Below are 6,536 nucleotides of genomic sequence, written 5' to 3' on the forward strand. Positions count from 1 at the left end.
CATTGTATTTGGTGCTCTGCATCTTTTATACTAATCCTTGAATAACATCTTTATTCCTCCACAGAAAGAAACACCAAAAAATCAGAAAGTTAGCATTGCTGCTCCAGCACAAATTGATGACTAAACTAAGAGAAACTAAACAGAGATGACATTTGTTCCAATCAACTTGGCAAATCAGGAGAGTCAAGCATTTTTTGGACATGAGTTACAATGCCATATTATGAAAATAGCAATGCAATGGCAGAAAGAAGGCTTAAACTGAAATACCAGCTCTCCCATTGACTATGTACCCTTAGGAAAGTCTCCTTTATTACCTGAACTCCTTTCATTGGATGAAAGCCCTTCCAATTAAGAACTAAATTCCTATAAGCCTAGATTATAATACATTTTCTCTATGGTGTTTCCAGTATTCAGTGCCATACCTAGGATCTTCTAGTAACTTTATAAATCTCTGTAGAATCAGAGAATGGATGAATGAACTTCAGTTTCTTCATTTGCAAAGAGCCATTATAATGTTTATATACAAGGGTTGTTGCAACAATCAAAAAACATGAAAAATCATCTAAAACAGTTACTGTTGAATGGTAAATGAATAGAATTTCAATGTGTTTGCTTTTTTTAAAATAGAACACTGAAAACACAAAAGAACCTCTGTATTAGTTGGGCAATATTATCATCTATCTTATATACCCAAGTAAGGAGAAGAGATTAATTGAATTTGTGAGCCTATCACCCACACAAAGCTAGGACGGAAGAATGTTTTTCCTCTCTTACTACTCTCTTTCCATATCCCAAATGCAGCTTAGTCTTAGGACAAGATGATATTGTTCTCCCAGTTGATTTTACTGCTGAGTTAAATAACTTTCTGAATCAATATATAGTGGTTACATTAGGCAAACTATTTGGATTGTCAATAAAGCAGTATTTATATAAAAGCAAAAATAATCCTGAATTTTATTCATTAGCTTCTCTATGTTTTCTCACTTTTATAGTTAAAACAAATTACTGCTCTGAAAGTATTGATACTCCCTCTCTCTCTCTTTCTCTCTCACACACACAGTCTTTTGTAGTGATAGTATATGAAAGGAGATTTCAGTAGTCAGAAGTTAGGCTGAGACACTGCAAAACATCAAATATTAATCAGTTGTCAGTCCCTACCCCCACCTTCCACTGACAGCAGGAAGAAGTACATTAAGAGAATTACGTCCCCATAAGTGAGGTAACATCTGCCTCAAAGCTGGGTGAGGCTGGAGTCTGGACCATCTCCTCAGCAAGATCTGTTCATGTGGAATAATATAAGGGAGCACACAGTCTTGCCCGAGGGCTCTTCCAGCATTTGGAATCTATAATTTGGTAGAAATTGTAATAAAGCAAGCATCATTCAATGTACCAGCAATCTGCATTGAGTAAAGACTTCTGAGTACCCAATTCATACACACAATGTTCATTCTGTTTTTTTTCCTGTCTTTTAACTCCATAAATTATGATGATAAAAAAAAAATCACTTAAGAACAAAGGTTCTTCCATCCACACATTTAAATAATGACTTTCTGGATTTCCTTTTGGAACTTTGCGTAAAAGTAAAGCAATCCTTCTTAATTAGTAAGAGTCACCCTTTCCTCCCAACCTACAGACACATGGTACACATGCTCATTACCAGTCTCACATTTTCAGAAGACAAAACTTGAAAGTATAATGAATGGAAATGGCATGACCATGTTAATCCAGTTGATTAAAACCAATGAGCATGAGTCACAGATTAGAATTAACAAAGTTTGTACATTGTTCCTAAAGTTGGAAGGAGTAGGTCTTCAATAAATGTGGAATCAGGAAAAATAAGAATGTAAGTAACATTTTATTGCTCTTTGAGATAGAACTTTCATTAATAAAAAACACATCAGTAAAAATGAGACTAATGTTAGGACTTTGAATACACACTAGATTTGTGAACTCATCTAAATTTCTGTCACTGAGATATTTGATGAACTCATAAAAAGACTTTAACTTGTAAAATGCATTACAAGTGAAAAAGTATTTACAGCTACTGAGTTTTGTGACTTTTTATTCTTATAACAATCCTGTGATGAAGATACTTCAGATGTAAGTACCTTAAATTCCAAAAGAGAAGACAGAAGTGCCCCATTTTTATAAAGCATTCCAGGTAACTCTGAAGCAGAAGCTCAAGATGTTCCTTCCACTGTATGGGGAGTTTCTTTTTTAAAATATATATATATATTTTTGATGTGGATCATTTTTTTAAAGTCTTTATTGAATTTGGTTCAATATTGCTTCTGTTGTTTATTTTCTAGTTTTTTGGCCATAAGGCATGTTGGATTTTAGCTTCCCAACCAGGGATCAAACTAGCACCCCCTGCATTGGAAGATGTAGTCTTAACCACTGGAATGCCAGGGAAGTCCCTGTGTGGGGAGCTTCTAACTAGAATGTTTATTCAGTTCAGTTCAGTCGCTCAGTTGTATCCGACTGTCTGCGACCCCATGAATCACAGCACACCAGGCCTCCCTGTCCATCACCAACTCCCGGAGTTCACTTAAACTCATGTCCATCGAGTTGGTGATGCCATCCAGCCATCTCATTCTCTGTCGTCCCCTTCTCCTCCCGCCCCCAATCCCTCCCAGCATCAGAGTCTTTTCCAGTGAGTCAACTCGTCGCGTGAGGTGGCCAAAGTATTGGAGTTTCAGCTTTAGCATCAGTCCTTGCAACAAACACCCAGGACTGATCTCCTTTAGAATGGACTGGTTGGATCTCCTTGCAGTACAAGGGACTCTCAAGAGTCTTCTCCAACACCACAGTTCAAAAGCATCTATTCTTTGGTGATCAGCCTTCTTCACAGTCCAACTCTCACATCCATACATGACCACGGGAAAAACCATAGCCTTGACTAGACGGACCTTTGTTGGCAAAGTAATGTCTCTGCTTTTAAATACACTATCTAGGTTGGTCATAACTTTGCTTCCAAGGAGTAAGCATCTTTTAATTTCATGGCTGCAATCAGCATCCACAGTGATTTTAGAGCCCCCAAAAATAAAGTCTGACACTGTTTCCACTGTTTCCCCAACTATTTCCCATTAAGTGATGGGACCAGATGCCATGATCTTTGTTTTCTGAATGTTGAGCTTCAAGCCAACCTTTACACTCTCCTCTTTCACTTTCATCAAGAGGCTTTTTAGTTCCTCTTCACTTTCTGCCATAAGGGTGGTGTCATCTGCATATCTTGGTCACCCCCAAATCTCTCAATTTTTAACTGAAGCTCTGTATGTGGCATTCAGTAGTTTTGGTTAAATCAGTTAATGTATCTAAATACAGTATTATTTTGAAGGCACAATTGATCTTTTTCATTAAATGATTATATACCTACAAAGGACATATTCTAAGACTTACATCCTATATATACCATTACTTTCCAGAAAGTAAGTTTGAGGTTACAAGCCTTTTGTATTTGTAATAATGTCCCTAAAACTCTTGGCAAAAATAATCCAGTAGTAAACAAATGCTAAAAGTGAGGTGAAATAAATTAGGATAATTTAAGCATATTTTTAGACTGCCTGTTTGAGAATTCTGGCAACAGATGAAGTAGGGAATAAACCTGATTTTTGGACTCATGATTGATTTCTATTAAATCCAGTACAAGACTGAGAAAGAAGGAATTTATCATACTTTTAGGGGGAAAAAAATCCTTAAAGTTATTCTCACTTGCTAAAAATATCCAGTGGAACACAAAATTACAAATTGAACTTGACTTTCTGGTCAGGGATGGAGCAAATTAGCAGCTCTTGAAATAATCATATAAACTGGAACTGCCACTTTTTTAGGCAGCCTGGTAATTGGCCTGCAATGAATCCCTGGTCTGAGCTACACCCCGTCAGGGAAGTCCCTCCACCTTCTGGCCCAATTTTGGTTAGTCTGGCATAGGATAGTACTGCAGTACTTTCAGTTATATTGCAGCTCATATTTTAAACAAGTTGTTCACATTCCATGTGGTCATTATATCCCATAATGATCATTTGAAGTAAGCTGAAAAGAGAACATTGCCTTCATTTTATAAACAAAGAAAAGAGGCTCAGAAAGATCAAGTTGACTTCCTCAAGGTCACCTGACAAAGAAGTGGCTGAACTGATATCAGAACAGCGGTTTCCTAGACTGTTGCTACACCATGACATACTCTGATGTGTTTTTTCTTTTTTTCCACCTAGGAATGATAACCAGAGTCATTTTCCTTAACCACAAATAATGATTGGAGTAAGAAATCAGGGCAGGTAAGCAGCCACTGTAGATTCAGGCTTGTGCCTTATTTGGCTTAAAACTTCAGACACAAATCAACATTGTGTTTAGCGTTAGAGACATTGCTAAAAAACCAGCTAGACATTAAATGATGCTAAGTCTTTGGACTGTGTTTCACTCTAGCTAAGTTGTTTTATTTATTTATTTATTTTCCCACCCTTTAAATGTGCTGGCCATATTTAAGCATTTAGCTATAACAACTTCAAGTTAAAAATAAAGTTAAAGAGTTAGTTGCTCAGCTGTGTCCAACTATTAGCCCACCAGGCTTGTCCCACACAAGAATAATGGGGTGGGTAGCCATTCCCTTCTCCAGGGGATCTTCTCTACCCAGGGACTGAACCTGGGTCTCCTGTATTACAGGTAGATTCTTTAACATCTAAGCCATGGGGGGAGCCCATAACAGATTCAGCCAGAGACTAAAATGAAGAAAATTTGGAATTTGTTGTTCTCCCACTGCATATCTAGTTTCAGACACTTACTATACTTATTATACCTATAATTTTATTTCCTTTTGTTTTTATATTTGCTGTTAATTTAACCACTTAATGTTTTACCTGTATGGCAGCAACTGAATATTTTCTCCTCAAGAAATATAGTGTACACTTGTGAAATGATTTTAATTCATCAGCACACAAAATATTGTATTTATATTTTGAAATTATGACATAGCATGAAAAATGATATTTATAGATTTACTTTACAGTTTCACCATTTAAAAAGTTGAAAATAAGAATGCAAGGGATTTCTGTGTGTTGATTTTATATTCTTCAACTTTACTGTATTCATTGATTAGCTCTAGTAGTTTTCTGGTAGAGTCTTTAGGGTTTTCTGTGTTGAGGATCATGTCATCAGTGAACAATGAGAGTTTTACTTCTTCTTTTCCAATTTGGATTTTTTATGTCTTTTTCTGCTCTGATTGCTGTGACCAAAACTTCCAGAACTATGTTGAATAGTAGTGGTGAGAGTGGGCACCCTTGTCTTGTTCCTGACTTTAGGGGAAATTCTTTCAGTTTTTCACCATTGAGGATAATGTTTGCTGTGGGTTTGTCATATATAGCTTTTATTATGTTGAGGTATGTTCCTTCTATTCCCACCTTCTGGAGGGTTTTTTTTATCATAAATGGATGTTGAATTTTGTCGAAGGCTTTCTCTGCATCTATTGAAATAATCATATGATTTTTATTTTTCAGTTTATTAATGCGGTGTATTACATTGATTGATTTGCAGATATACATTAATAATGAGAAAATAGAGAAATTAAGGAAACTGTTCCATTCACTGTTGCAAGGAAAAGAATAAAATACTTAGGAATATATCTTCCTAAAGCAAAAGACCTGTACATAGAAAACTATAAAACACTGGTGAAAGTAATCAAAGAGGACACTAATAGATGGAGAAATATACCGTGTTCGTGGATTGGAAGAATAAATATTGTGAAAATGAGTATACCACCCAAAGTAATTTATACATTCAATGCAATCCCTATCAAGCTACCAACAATATTTTTCACAGAGCTAGAACAAATAATCTCACAATTTGTATGGAAATACAAAAAACTTCGAATAGCCAAAGCAATCTTGAGGAATAAGAATGGAACTGGGGGAATCAACCTGCTGGACTTCAGGCTCTACTACAAAGCCACAGTCATCAAGACAGTATGGTACTGGCATAAAGACAGAAATATAGATCAATGGAACAAAATAGAAAGCCCAGAGATAAATCCATGCACTTATGGACACCTTATCTTTGACAAAATAGGCAAGAATATAAAATGGAGAAAAGACAGTATCTTTAACAAGTGGTGCTGGGAAAACTGGTCAGCCACTTGTAAAAGAATGAAACTAGAACACTTCCTAACACCATATACAAAAATAAACTCAAAATGGATTACAGATCCAAATGTAAGACCAGAAACTATAAAACTCCTAGAGGAGTACATAGGCAAAACACTCTCTGACAAAAATCACAGCAGGATCCTCCATGACCCACCTCCCAGAATATTGGAAATAAAAGCAAAAATAAACAAATGGAATCTAATAAAAATTAAAAGCTTTTGCACAGCAAAGGAAACTATAAACAAGGTGAAAAGACAGACTTCAGAATGGGAGAGAATAATAGCAAATGAAACAACTGACAAATAATTAATCTCAAAAATATACAAACAGCTCCTTCAGCTCAATTCCAGAAAAATAAACGACCCAATCAAAAAATGGGCCAAAGAACTAAACAGACATTTC

This window comes from Moschus berezovskii, chromosome 1 (genome assembly GCF_049115385.1).
Source record: "Moschus berezovskii isolate FMDL1 chromosome 1, NW_MosBer_1.0, whole genome shotgun sequence".
Taxonomy (NCBI): domain Eukaryota; kingdom Metazoa; phylum Chordata; class Mammalia; order Artiodactyla; family Moschidae; genus Moschus; species Moschus berezovskii.